We start from the raw sequence: 14,024 nt of genomic DNA, 5'->3' as shown, positions 1-14,024 counted from the left end.
GGTTAACACGGTCCTGACTAGACGAAATTGTGACAAACATGCTGACGTGCCAATTTTAATCTTATAACCTTTTCCCGAGCCAATGTAAGACTAAAAGTGTTTTTACCAAGAAACATTAGTTAATCACGCCAATCATCCACAATGACCAAAAATTATTCTTTGCAAACGTCTGTTTAGAACCAAACTCGAAAGCTCGGCCTTCAACGACCTAGTTGCAAAGTGCATCAATGTATCTGAGTGTCTGTTGAAAAGCTGGCTGCGCAATTTAGATTTGTTACGTTTCGTAACAGAGAATCCCTGTTTGCAACAGTAGGCCTACTATGACGTGCTTCCAAACTGAGTAATCCAGAAACGAGCATTCTTTAATAGAACTAGATAGGTTTCCTTTTCGAACTGAGAGTAAAAATAAACTATCGCTGTTCTTGATATATGTTTTTCATTATTGATTTTGCAGAGCTCAATTGAACCATGTCTCGTCTTGAATAATGCTACTCATTTGACTGGGTAACAACTCTCGCATTTTGAATTTTAGCAACAGCTCAAGTGTCATTTTCAAATTTACCGCGTGCCGTATTTGGCACACGGGTTACGTGTTGGACACCACTGCACTAAGGTATGGCCAGGCTACCTTGACCTTAAATCCGCTCCGGACTGAAGATACATTTCTTATTTTTTGTAAGCTAGGCCAATTTAATGGAACTAAACGAGCGAGATATTTTTTAAAAAAGTTATATTTTTCTTGTTTTATTCAACACCCTTTGGATCCGTTATAAGACTCCAGACATAATAACAGGTAACCTACGTTGTATTTTGCAACAGTTTCTGCATTCTGAGATTTTTCTGGATTTTGTTCACTCTTCGAACGGAACAACAAAACATTTTTTTCTTTGAAGAATTCGCCTTGAAACGATCCAAATAAATATCAGTCTACTGTTTAAACAACCACCAAATTTATTTTTTTTAGCCTCCCTGATTTTAAAGCATTCAATAGATTATTCTGTTTAATAGCAACAAATAGTTTAAAAAGATTTACAGTAGTTTTTCATCAGCCTATGTCATAATTAGTCTACATAACTTGTTTTTTTTAATATTCACTGTAGGTTTATCTGCATCTTCAGTGCAGAAAACTGGTGACTTGTAAAATTCTCGTTATGACATGACTTAAATTTAAAGACGTTAGCAAAATTGTAAGCTTAAAAATGCAAGGTAGCCTACAAGGATGATTATCTAAAAAGAAATATTACGCACATACAGAAACAATAGCACATCTAAATAAATCTGTTGGTCGCCAAGGTTGCAACAAAAAACAAATGTTAAGAAAAAACAAACAATTCAAAACTTTAGATCTAAAACAAAAAATAATTTGGTGGTGAGAGCCTGACTTGCAGCCTAAAAACTTTTGATATAGACTACCTTAGCCTACCGGTATATTCCTTCCTTGGTCGCTCTTGTGGCTGGTCCAATAGCGTTTTTTGAAGCAGCAGATGTTGCCTGCATTTTGTAATTGACCAAATTAATCAAAGTTGGCTAAACTTATATTTCTGTAAAAGTTGGAGATACAAGATTTGTTTTAATAAAAGTTATTAGAATTGAAGTTGGAAATTAGCCTACTTCTTCACAATTCCAGAAGGGTTTCAATTGTGCTTTTGACAAAGTTTTGTATAGTCGTGTGTGTTGGCGATATAGTGTTTCGTGAAATTTTGAAAATCACTTTGAGGGGTCCCATGCAAGGCTCGTTTCACTTCATATCTCTATTAACTTTGGAATAGATTAACTTAATTGCATTGTTTGCATGGGCAATGTGTTCACTTCAGAATGTTGTATTGTTGTTTCAGTTTGAGGTAGCCTACGCACATAAATACATTTTTACCGCTTAAACCTACTCCCTGAAAACACGAGTGCTGCATGACGCCTGTTAAAGTGCCTCTGACAGGAAAATAAATTCGCTAAATTTACCTAAGATACCAAAAAGATGACACTAACAAACTTCCCTGACCAGCAAATCGCAAAAAATATCAACAGGCTACTAAGTTACACGCTTGCAAACTTTCGTTGACATCGGCGAATCTGGCACTCATTCAATTGCGAAAATAAAAGCAGCAACACCGCTGTGACGTCACAGTAAGCGGGAAGGATACATTCTTTCTCTGTGATGACTTGGTCTTGGTAAAGTATGGTACGGCTACTGCAAAACGTGAATGTATGGGGCTCTGTTGGTCTAAAGCAGTGGTTCTTTACCTGGGCGCTACCGCCCCCTAGTGGGCGCTGTTAACTTTTAGAGGGGCGGAAATATTCAGGGGGCTTTATAGGGGGCGCTACATTCAGAAGGTGTAACGATATTTTCCTCACTGCAAATTTGCTTTAGTAGTTCTGCTGGGGGTACGAGAATCCACCGAGGATGAGGAGCTATATACAGTATAGAGATTGTGTTTAACAAGGGAAGTAGTGATTCTCTCTCAGAGCATTCTATGTTGGCCTATACAGCACAATGCACAACACCATCCGACAAGCGTGGACGTCGGATGGTGTTGTGCATGGCCTTTGTTGTTGATAATGGGCATTGTTTCCCTTTCCTTGTAGTAAGTAAATGGCATTTTGTGGTCAGCTTTTGGCAGGGACAGCGGGCAGGCAGTGCAAGCAAACCATAAGGACTGGTCATAATAATAGTCAGTCAATAATGGTTATTAGTGTAACTCTTACTAACTACTAAAAAATCAGCAGAGATGTGCCTTAAGACTTTTAAGTTAAGAGCCTTAAGGCACATCTGTGCTGATTTTTTAGTATTAAAACTAACATCGGCTTAAACTAGTTTTTTCTTACTAACTAATAACTAATTACTACTGGCTGTAGGCTAGCCTTATAGTCTTGGAAGAAAATGTCATTAGTAGGCTACAGCCCTTATATTATGGTGGGCGCCAGACTATGGAAATCTCTGAAAAGGGGCGCTGGGGAAAAAAAGGTTAAGAACCACTGGTCTAAAGCATGTGCAAATTAAGAATTACCGAAATGAAAAAGTGAACTTATTATTACTATCAGGTTTCGATCAAATAGGTTGAGTTTACTTTTATCAAACAGCATCTCAATTCAATTGAAATTGCAGTTTCATAGGGCTACAATTTTCATACTTTTTTATTTGTCCTAATCTGGCTATAGCCATTTGCGGAGTAACAACAGTATCTCACAAACAGCACCTTTAATTTATGGTTGAGGCAATGCCTACAAATTGCTGTTTATGTGACATTGTCAGTGACAAAGACCGTGTGCTTTCTTTTCCCACTTTCCCACAAAACAAAATACTGAGAAGAAAATGATCAAAGTTTTCTTCAAGTGTTCGAAAGTGGGATGGGCCATACAAGACTAGTCGTATATGTTCACATCACTGAAGATGATTTTGTTAATACCACTAAAGTAAAAATGCCTATAGGCACGTGTTGTTGGAGTGTATACTACAGGGTGATGCTCTCGGAAGCAACAATCGGATTGTGATGCCGTCATGCATTGTTTGGCGAATCCGAAACAATTTTCCAGATCCAGATGGCCGCTACACCGGATTTCAATGGCCAACTGAAGGAACATTATGAGAGAGAGAGAGAGCACTTTTATTTATTTTTGAATAGTGATGATGAATTAAATATGAATGATGATTCGTAGGCTACGATTTCTTCATTTTTCACTTCAAGTATATTTTAGGTTTTGTAGGAACGTATCCAGTACAGTTTTATTAAACTGCAAAAAACAATAAATCTTCGAAAAAAGCAACCGCTTGTGGTACCAACTCCGACCAAATTGTGATCCACCAATTACATCTAGGAAGCGTTTGTTTCATCCGTTGCTAACGACGTCCACTTAGGATGACGTAATACCTCCAAAGTCATCCCAGAGCAGTGGAATATGGAGTTTCGCCTGTGGTGGCGCTGCGGAGCAGTCGTTTGATTAAATTACGCCCTAACCAGTCGAGCTACGAGGTTAAGATTAAAAAGTTCGCTAAGAGTAATTCTGCGCTAGGAAATGCTTTAAAAAATTATTATACTTGGATCCAACCTGTCAGGGACACTTTAAGGTAATGAAATAAGATTGAGTAAATAACAAAATTTTGAAAAAAATTGAATGTTATTTCTAAATTTTAGGAAGCATATGACTAAACGTCTCTCCTCTGGATCCGCTACTGTGCTGCAACCAGGGGCGCCGAAAGCGGGGGGGCAGGGGGGAGAATGCCTCCCCTGCCCTCAATTTTTCTGTGGATGAGGGGGCAATGATGCCCTATTAAGGTCATGTAAGCTACTGTACATTTTGCAATATGGTACTATGACACTTCCTCAAATGGGCGATCAACTTAATACAGAAAGTAATCACTAAGAAAACAAATCAATAGCTTTTTTCCCTAAAAGTCTGAACCTTAAAACATTTGACCAGGCTAACACTCACAATGGTATTTCAATAAGTTATAAATTAAATTATAACTTATTGAAATACTATTGTGAGTGTTAGCCTGGTCAAATGTTTTAAGGTTCAGACTTTTAGGGAAAAAAAGCTATTGATTTGTTTTCTTTTCAAATTGCATTTATTCATCAAAATATTTTTGTATTCGAACGATTTATGAATTAGGCTAGGTTATAGGCTACATATCGTAGGCTAATTGTATATCACTGTCTGTTAAATATAAGAATCACGATGATTTTAACAACTTGAACGGGCTGTTTTTTGCTGATATAAATACTAAAATCTAACTTTTGAGAGTCAGGTAAATTTTAACCTCGGATGTAAAATTTAAGCTCTACTTGCAGCTTTGTGATTCATAACTTTAGTTCAGCTAATTTTTTATGAAGACGGCAGCTCAAGTGATGGGTTGGTTGGTTTTGAATCTTTATCCTTGGACTGACAAAGCCTTAATTGGTTATTCCGGGTAGTTTCGTATACTTGTAGAGGTTTTTGACGCAGAGCCGGTTACCAAGATTGACACGGTGAAGTTTCCGATTGTTGAAGTGTTGTCACCAGGGAATTATGCCAACCACTAGGTGCCACTGAATAGAGAGCCGTCCTTAGAATGTGTTGCTCAAGCGCACACCCCGAGAGTCGAACTAGCACCGCTTGATCTTGAAGCTTCTTCATTCACGAAATCATTGTTCCCACCGTGACATGATACCAAGTTTACATAATTTAGTTCAAGATACCTTGGTTTGTAGTAGTGGAAATGTGAACGTTGCAGTTGCAAACAAGCCAAGATTTGTTCCTGTATCTTTTTAACTCCTTCTTTTCTGTTGCTCAGTCCAGGCCTATCTTCTCAACAATAATGATACAAAATATGTGTTATGACAAAAGCGAGCCAAAAAATCACACGATAAAGGCAAGTGTTGATAATAGAATCTTTATTTGTGAGAGAACGATTTGGTTTCGCTTTCATAAAATGAAAAACTTTATCATAGCCCAGTGACGTAACTAAAAAGAAAAATTTAAGGGAGGAGGAAGTCAACTGTTAGGGGGAAAGCGTCATTCAACATAATAAATGACTCTCACCTTTTGTGCCAAATTTTTTTTTGTGTAGGCCTGTGTCAGGGATATCTAAAGAAGGGGATACGAAGGCTTTTAATACGTCTGACAATAGGAGGGCTTCTGTTTATCGTAAATGATCTCTGTTTATTGTAAAATGACAATTGGCACCAATAGTAGTTCAATAAATCTTGTTATGATAACCTGCATTGCGCTATTAGCATCAGGCCTGGATACTGATGGATCGATTTCGCTATCACAGCATCCTCAGTATGATCATGTCTTGACATGATCATACTGAGGATGCTGTGGTAGCGAAATCGATCTTTGATTAAAAAAGTGAGGCCGATACATTGTTTGTTGCATTGCGTAACAAGTTTTATTGAGAAACAGGTACAGAAGTTAGAAGACATCAGCGTCTACTTCATAACTTGCATTATGTAGCTTATGTCGAAAACAATAATCTGTATTAAACACAGAAATATGTAAAGTAAGCGTGAAAATATGAACAGGCTTTTTTTCCAAACCCACAACAAATTGAAGTTGGGAAGTCTTTTTCAAAAACTCTTCGGATGTTGAGTTCTTGGAGTTTCTTGCATAGTTCACAGTGAAGTAGGTTCTGTCTCTGATGACAACCATATATAGTTCTCACTGATAAACAATTTTTTGCATTAAACTCAGTTTACTTGAAAAGCTGTTTTGTACGTTTAATTTTAACTTTTAGTGCGTATTACAGCTTGGGTTGTTTGATCTTACCAAAAAAAGTTAGTTTTATTCAATCATCACAGTAAAACATTGAGTAGGCTAAAACGGCGCAGAAGTAGAAGCTTGCCTAGAGTGCAATATAAAACGAAAGGAAAGCTAAAAGCTTAACTGACCACCCTATGTCAATGTTTTGCATGAAATCAGAAAGATTGAAACAGGCCTATGGTGATGCTTGTCCAGTAGGCTAACCTTATTTAACCCTATCTGTAGCGACACGAGGTTTTATGAGGACGCCCGACACTCGTAGTGAAATATTTCTCAGAAGGAAATATGCTAGAAATGTGAAATTTCTTGACTTTTAGTTTTTGTTATTTGCAAATTTTCTAAACCTACACAGGTCATTTTTCTACCTTCCTGCCCTTCACGATAAGCATTTCGTCTCAGGTAGCTAGACATTTTCGCGCAATGCTAGATATATATAATTTAATGTAAGTGCAATGTAAATGTTAGTGCAATTACTTTGAAATGTAAAACGCCCAAAAATGTCTTATATTTATGAGCAAAAGCAATGTTTGTTTAGTTTAGCATTACTTTATGTTATAATTCAAAAATTTCAATTTTGAAGCTATTTTTGGGAAAGTAGAATAAAAACCGACTTTGTGACGTCTTTTCATCTCAAACACTTTATTTCAATAAATTTGTTGGGTAAAAATTTAATTTCTATACGCACAAAACGCATGGTTATTATCTTGTAAAATATTTTAGCTTTGTGATTTTCATAGCTCCCGTTATTAGCGATTAATTAGCACGGGCTAAGATAGCCCGTGACGTGCTTTCCGCGTACGAAAACTGCTCGTATCAAGATAGGGTTAAACTATTTTAGCCTGTCTAACACTAACTTTTTTCTATAGTACTGCATATGCTGGTGATAAACGCAACACCAAATCTTTCACTTAAGGCAAAAATAAATTATTTTATCATATTGTTACCATATCTCAAAAATCTGATATGATAGTAAAAATCTAAGTTCACATTCGGATTCAGCACCCCAAAATTAGGCTATTCCAAATCAACCTTCAAAGTCCAAACGGTAGAAAAAACCCTTTTTTTGTAGACCGTAGCCTAATGATACAAGCTTAGAATATCGATAAGAAGTTTTACTGTATGCCTAAAAATGTCGCTGGATGAAGATTACGTAAAAAAAAAATTATGGAAAGTTTAAACCCAATTGGTGGGGTTGAGCTTTTCTTAAAATTAATGGAAATATTGAGGAGTATTTTTCATGTTTTTGTTTAGAATTCAAAGAAAATGAAGAGGTGTAGTCCTACCAGCAAATATCTGTAGGATTAGCCCACAGACAACTCTCTACTTTCATTTCACTGCGCTGAAGAGATCCTTAAGATTGAAACATTGGCTTCTGTCCGTAGTTAAAAATGTCTTTTTAGACATTAAAATCATTAGACATTAAGTTACAAGATTTTAAATGTGTGTTATCTAATCAAGTTCCATATTGCTTTCATTTTGTTAAAACTTTGTAGCCTACCCGAAATAACGCTGTGACCCACCGATTGAAAACTATTAGTCTTCCCAAGTGAAAAAATAAATTTAGCAATGTAGAAGTTAGAAAATGTAAATGAAGTTAATATGAATGGACGCTTGAGCTGATAAGTTTTATAGAATTAAACGCTTAATTCATAATAAACACAGTCATATCAACTTTACACGTACCTATCGTTCCAATGCAATGAAGCCAGTTTGTAGGAAACCTGATGGATTTAATTCTGGTCACTTGATCTGATATATATACCACTAAAAACATCAAAAAATAAAATTGTCTAAAATTCTTAAAGTCATCAAAACTTTTGGGACACGAATTTTGGTCAGCATCGCCAAATAAAGCAACGCCATTCTAATCAATCTATGGCCTATTACCTTGAAATATTCCTAACCAACAACAAGACATTCATCAGTAATAAAAATTACCTACTATGTCTTACGAAATGCGCATTAGAGTTGCCTGAACGATATGTTGACGCTCAAGAAGAATTCCTTGTGGAATGGATATCATGAGATTTGACCCAGGTCTCATTTTCTTCTAAAGACAAGCAAGAAAGAAGATTAGGATTCGTCACTTTATCAAAATCAACTAAAGCAGATGAGGAACTGCTGGTTAATTTTTCATGGTACGGTAGCTGCCAGAATCATTTTTTGTGTGTCAAATTAACTTCTTTCTTACCTGCAATAACAAAACTATGAAAAAACAAGCAAACTTATTTATGCACTCTTTTATGTCTGCTGAATAAGTGATAATGTAATATTGTAATAATGCAAGCACACATAGAAAGAAATACACCCGTGATTTTATATTCAGTGTAAACAGAAGCATGCGCAGAATTTTTGTGGGGAGCATTTCATGATCTCATCAGTGTCATTCCATGAGATTGATAAAAGTTTGTTTTTTTCAAGAGCACGCTTCTGTGGTCACAGATTGTGAACGTTGTAAGACATTGGCTTTTTGCGAGTCATTGTGGATGGCGAAGGTGCGTCAGCGATCTGTCCACTGTCAAACCAAGGTACAATAAGTCTGGTCTGGTCAGTAGCCTAGGACAGAATTGCCATTGGAAAATTCCCACTAAAGTTTTGCTTCCCTGTTTACGAAATGGAAGGATGTTGTCGCAGTTTTGCTTTTAACGAGTCTATATTTCCATTGAAGTCAAAGGGTTTTGATGCTTAGACAAGAAATCGCCAATTCTTCAAGACCTTCAGTTTTTGTTAGGCCGAATGGAGGTGTCCTGACAAAGTGTTATTTCTTGGCTAAGCGTCTAATCAACTTTTTTATTTTATTTTTGATCAGTATGGATCAGAGTTGCCTCATATTTTACCAATTTTACAAACAAACAAGGATCTCCTTCTACAGAGCAACTTGTATGTGCACCTGGAAGAAAGCAAAAAAACAACTTAATAAATACACGTTTGAAGTAACGTTAGAAAACGGCAGAAAAAAATAAGTTTCCATGCTTGTTTCACAGAATATCCGTCCACGCCAAAATCTTCTCTGACATGGAAAATGATAACAGCCTGGCAGTCTGGAGCCCGACAAACAAGCAAGTACTTCCAACTGTCAGAATACTATTAGCTTATTTTAATACAAATTGCGGTATTCTTCTTTAAATTATTGTTGATTTTTTATTCAGCCAACCTTCGCAAACAAACAAGCAAACAGAGAATTTACATTAGAGGTGTGGTTAATCAGACATTTCTATTTAGCGATGAATAGGCTATCACAGAATTTTTTTTTTTTTAAACAGAAAATTCATTCACCAAATGTATAAACAACTTTCGTTAAGTACGATTGTGAAATATTGTTTAAATTGGCAGATTTGCAAGTAAATTGACAATATTACCGATCACTTCACCACACCGTCACGAAAAGAACTAAACTTCAAAGAAAATACAATAGAATAGAGGATCGCTTTGTGTCGTTGTCGCATCTCCAATGTGGCCTTTGATGAATTTGATTGTGAATGAGCTTGCAAATCTTGTCAGCGTTCCCTGAAAATGTTCTTGGCTGGTTAGCCTAATTCAGTGATTCCCGAACTTTTTCTATTCGAGTACCATTCAGCAGTTTTATACATTGTTTGTGTACCACCCACGGGCGCCGATCCCTATAGGACAGTGGGGACATGTCCCCACCATCTTTTTACATGTCCCCACCATCTTTTTACATGTCCCCACCATCTTTTTACATGTCCCCATCATCTTTTTACATTATTTTTGTAACGTAAAAGGGAAAATATTACCCGAATGTCACAATTTTACCAGTCAAACGTTTAAAATATATTGAAAGGAGGGGACAACATTTTTGTTTTATGCAAGGAAGCCCCAACCGTAGTAGAAATGTTTTATTAGGCAGAGAAACCCTGGTGTAACTCGCAAATTGTATTTAATTTGGTTACGCCAGGGCCACACAGTGCAGAGTTTTAGAATTACTTTGAAAGAGTCGTACAAGCATGTAGTGCAGTAATTGTAGCTTGTGTTACTTTTGTATAAGAAAAAAGCAATTTTTTAAGTTATTATTACATTGAGGTTAAGAGCTGCTGAAATGTCTTTAGGCTACCGGTTTGGCAAAAAGTTGTATATAGGAAAATCAGCAGTTGGAAGGCTGGCAGGCAGCTTTTTTTCAATTGAAAAAACTCTTACCCTACCCAATTTTTAAAAGACTTGTCACGTTCCAAATCGTCTTCAGTATGGACATGGCCATGGTCAACCTCCTAAACTTCAAGATCGATCGGTCAGAGTATTTTTCAGTCATTGACAGCTCGCAGCAAAATCTTACTGACTATTTCAAGTCGACCGATCTTGAGCACTACGAAATTCTACAAGAATCACTCTTTACTGGAAAGCTACAATCACATTTGGTAGACGATTATCTTCAGTTCTTTGACACAGAGTCCCTTGCACAAGATTTTCGAATGATATTCAAGAAGATACCATCCGCTGTTCGGCAAATGTTTCCGCAAGTGGAACTTTTGCTCATATCACCAGCCCGCTCGTGTTCAGCTGAACGCTCATTTTCAACTTTGCGACGTATCAAAACTTTGTTACGATCTACCATGACACAGAAACGGCCAAATCATGCAATGGTCTGCTATGTGCACAATAAAGTTTTGAATTCGATCAACCTTCATTACAAGCCAAGGATCAACCAAGGACTTCGTTTTTAATTCGCCGGAGACTCGTTGCCGAGTTGCAGTGTTTGGACTTCTGCTGTCCAATGCTGACACTGACAATTAAAATACATCGCATTAGACTTGTAGCCTATCTACTGTAAGCCTATTTGTTTGTTTGTTGAACAGACCCCAATTTTTCAGCTCGCTTCGCTCGTCTGCCCTTTTTTTCTTAGTAAATGTCCCCACCAATCTTAGAGAGCGATCGGCGCCCATGGTACCACCTATGCTACAACCAGAAAATCTCAAAAATATATACAATATAAGGCAAGAAAGTTTAACGAATATCACAGGACTCCAAAACAAAACGATTATTAATATTAAACTAAATATAATTAAGCTGCTTGCAGGCCCGGATTTAGGGGGGGGCAGAGGATGCCCCGGGCCCCCCCGACTTTAAAGGGCCCCCTACGTGGAACAAATGTGATTTTGTGTAATGTCTTTTTCTTTTAGCCTTTGAAGTTTTTGCAAAATGCTGTGCAGTGCTGAATTAATGCTACTGTAGACGTGGAGGTGGTTTTTTTACACGGGGGCCCCCCGATCTAAAAGTGCCCCGGGCCCCCCATCAGCTAAATCCGGCCCTGGCTGTTTGACTGTCACATAAGTAGAAGGTTAATAAATAGGCTACACTGTAACTGAAATTCTTATATCTGGGTGCGACGCAAAAGTTTCCCAAAGAAAAAAAATTGATTATCACTGACCTAAGTGTTGCGTCATAAACACTGGAACCACCCTCAGAATAAAATTAATTATCACAAAATAATGCACATTGTGTAATCGGACATTTTCAAGTCTTTTTGCAAACTCAAAGGCTTGAAACACGATTGAGAAAACACTACCTATAAAAACATTTATCTTCATCTAAAAACCCAAAATGAAAAGAAGATCCACAAGACTAACCAACATGGAAAAAAGATCCCTTTGGAACGAAATTCTTCTGAGAAACATGGAAATCAAATTCCTCCTTCCACCTTACCTATACTCCATGTCCTATCGGATAGCTCATGGAGGATACAAATGGGGTAAGTTTGAAAGATCACTACAATCTATTAGAATAACAAATTGCAAATTCTGAAGAAAACCTGATGGCAATGTGGCCCACGTCCTCACTGAATGCTCCTTTTTTGCTAGGAATATGGAAGCGCCTGAAACAACAATACTCTGACTGAACCAACGAAGACATCAAAATAACAAAGGACTTGATCCTTTACAATCAATTCTCTGGCAGACAAAAGAATAACCCAATGCTTTTGATCATGATGAATGTCGCCAAGCATGCCATCATCCAAAACAAGATATCTTTGGAGATTGGCAACACATACATATGGAACACAAAACGGTCCACTATCCAAGCCCTGTGGGTGATCATGACAAAAACAAAAGACATAACACAAAAACATAACATTCCTTTGTCATCTGACATTTCTCTTCCCTCTAAACCTCCTCCAACGTTCAGAAGAAAAAAGAACCAGTCGAGACTCTCTCTTTAACCGCCCCTCTCAGCCGTCCTTGATGGTAGGGACGACTGATTGCAGCGGTGGGTCTCACTAGCTCAGTACGGTAGTAGAACATCTTTGAAAAAGTCTAGACAGCCAAGGGCGTAACAACCCATCTTCAACCCGTCCCTTTCACATTTGACACTGGCCGATGCGGAAGAGTGATTGCAGCGGGAAACCTTTAACCGTCCCTCTACGTCGTCCCACTCGCCCTGGGATGACAGGATTACAGCGGCCAATCCAAAGAAGACTCTGGGATCAGCGAAAACTACCCTTTCCCTGGCATCTCCTCTCTGACTTCTCCGCCAAATGAGATGTCAGACAGCAGTAGCCCTTTTCCACAAGCTGGTGCCCTTCTTCAAGCGGGCATTAAGAAGAAGCACACACACAAACAAGCTCAAACTAAATTAAAATCAATTCGCTACCAAAACGCGCTAGTTCTCGATCTTGACTAGCCATCTCCTAGTCTGCTCCAACATCAGCAAGAGGAAAGTTGAAACAGGCAGATAAGCTTGGGGCAGCCAATCGCGGTGGATCCCTTCGGTGAGAGTAAGTCCCTCGTCTACCCAACCTCGCTTTGGTAGGTATTTATTTTGTAAGTATGGTGTGCCTGCTGAGTGTTTGGGTGTGTGGACGGCTCCCGGAGCGGACGCATTAATGATGATTTAGGACTTTAGGTAACACATCCATTTATATGGAAAATTGTAAACCTGCAAGGTGCAGTGGAATCCATCTTGAGCCTTGAGCGTTGCGCGAAAAAAGAAGAAGAAAAAGAAAAACGAGCCCATTAAAATTTTGAACGATTTTGTGCTTTGGTGACATTGGAGACAGTGTTGCCAAAAGTGCTTATCCGGTAAACTTTTCTTTCCTCGCAAGAGCGAGCAAGTGAGAGCGCTATCTGCCCCACTTTTTGCTAGCCTTTTTAGGTTGTTTTTAAAAGTTAGCTAAACAACCAAATTACTAGACAGTTTAGAAAATAGCCTAAGTCAGCTAGATCATTGGCTCTCCCTTGTTGGGAACCACTGATCTAGGCGAGTAGTTAGCCTTTTTTTCCTTCTCTAGATTTTTTGGAATCGGCTTCTTCCCCTTAAAGAAATCAGCTGTTTTCCACGTAGACAGGTTAGGTGAGAATAGCCAGCTAGCTACAGCGAGTCTAGACAATATGTGACTAGCTTTTAGAGCTTTGTCAGGTCAGAATTTAGCTAAATTTTCCTTCAGAAGATAAATTTTGTTTCCTTCAGAAGGAAAATTTACAACTTTTAAAGTTAGATTTCGGTAAGTCTGTCTAAGTTTATTACTGCTTATCTAGTTTAACAACCTAACAACTACTTACTCATGGGATGGGCGACTCTTAGGTCAACGAGTTCAATTACCAAAGAAATATGGTGGTGCAAGCTAAAAGCCAGACCTGGCTTGACGTGAGCACCTTCATAAGTTTCTTTGTGAAAAGCGGCTTTCTTTTTAAGTATGGCAAGGAGCTACTTTCTCTGCTTCTGAGGATGAAATCAAGTCCTTGCTGATAGAACAGCTGGCGCTAGACCATCAGATGCCAGTAAAGTATACCCATAAAGACGTAACATACGTGATCAAAGTATGGCAACCCATGCCA

General features: G+C 38.0%; 1 long non-coding RNA gene across 1 annotated transcript; it reads right to left on the bottom strand.

Moving 5' to 3' along the window:
* Positions 1–5,926: 5,926 nt before the first annotated feature.
* On the bottom strand, positions 5,927–8,276 carry LOC145781824 (uncharacterized). The gene is made up of 3 exons (XR_014290788.1): positions 8,176–8,276; positions 7,921–8,001; positions 5,927–6,138 (listed from the first exon to the last, which is right to left on the bottom strand). It is a non-coding gene; the product is annotated as an uncharacterized LOC145781824 (long non-coding RNA).
* Between the last annotated feature and the right edge of the window lie 5,748 nt (positions 8,277–14,024).

Source organism: Aplidium turbinatum, chromosome 13 (assembly GCF_918807975.1).
Source record: "Aplidium turbinatum chromosome 13, kaAplTurb1.1, whole genome shotgun sequence".
Classification (NCBI taxonomy): Eukaryota; Metazoa; Chordata; class Ascidiacea; order Aplousobranchia; family Polyclinidae; genus Aplidium; species Aplidium turbinatum.
This window is presented reverse-complemented; position numbering and strand designations above follow the sequence as displayed.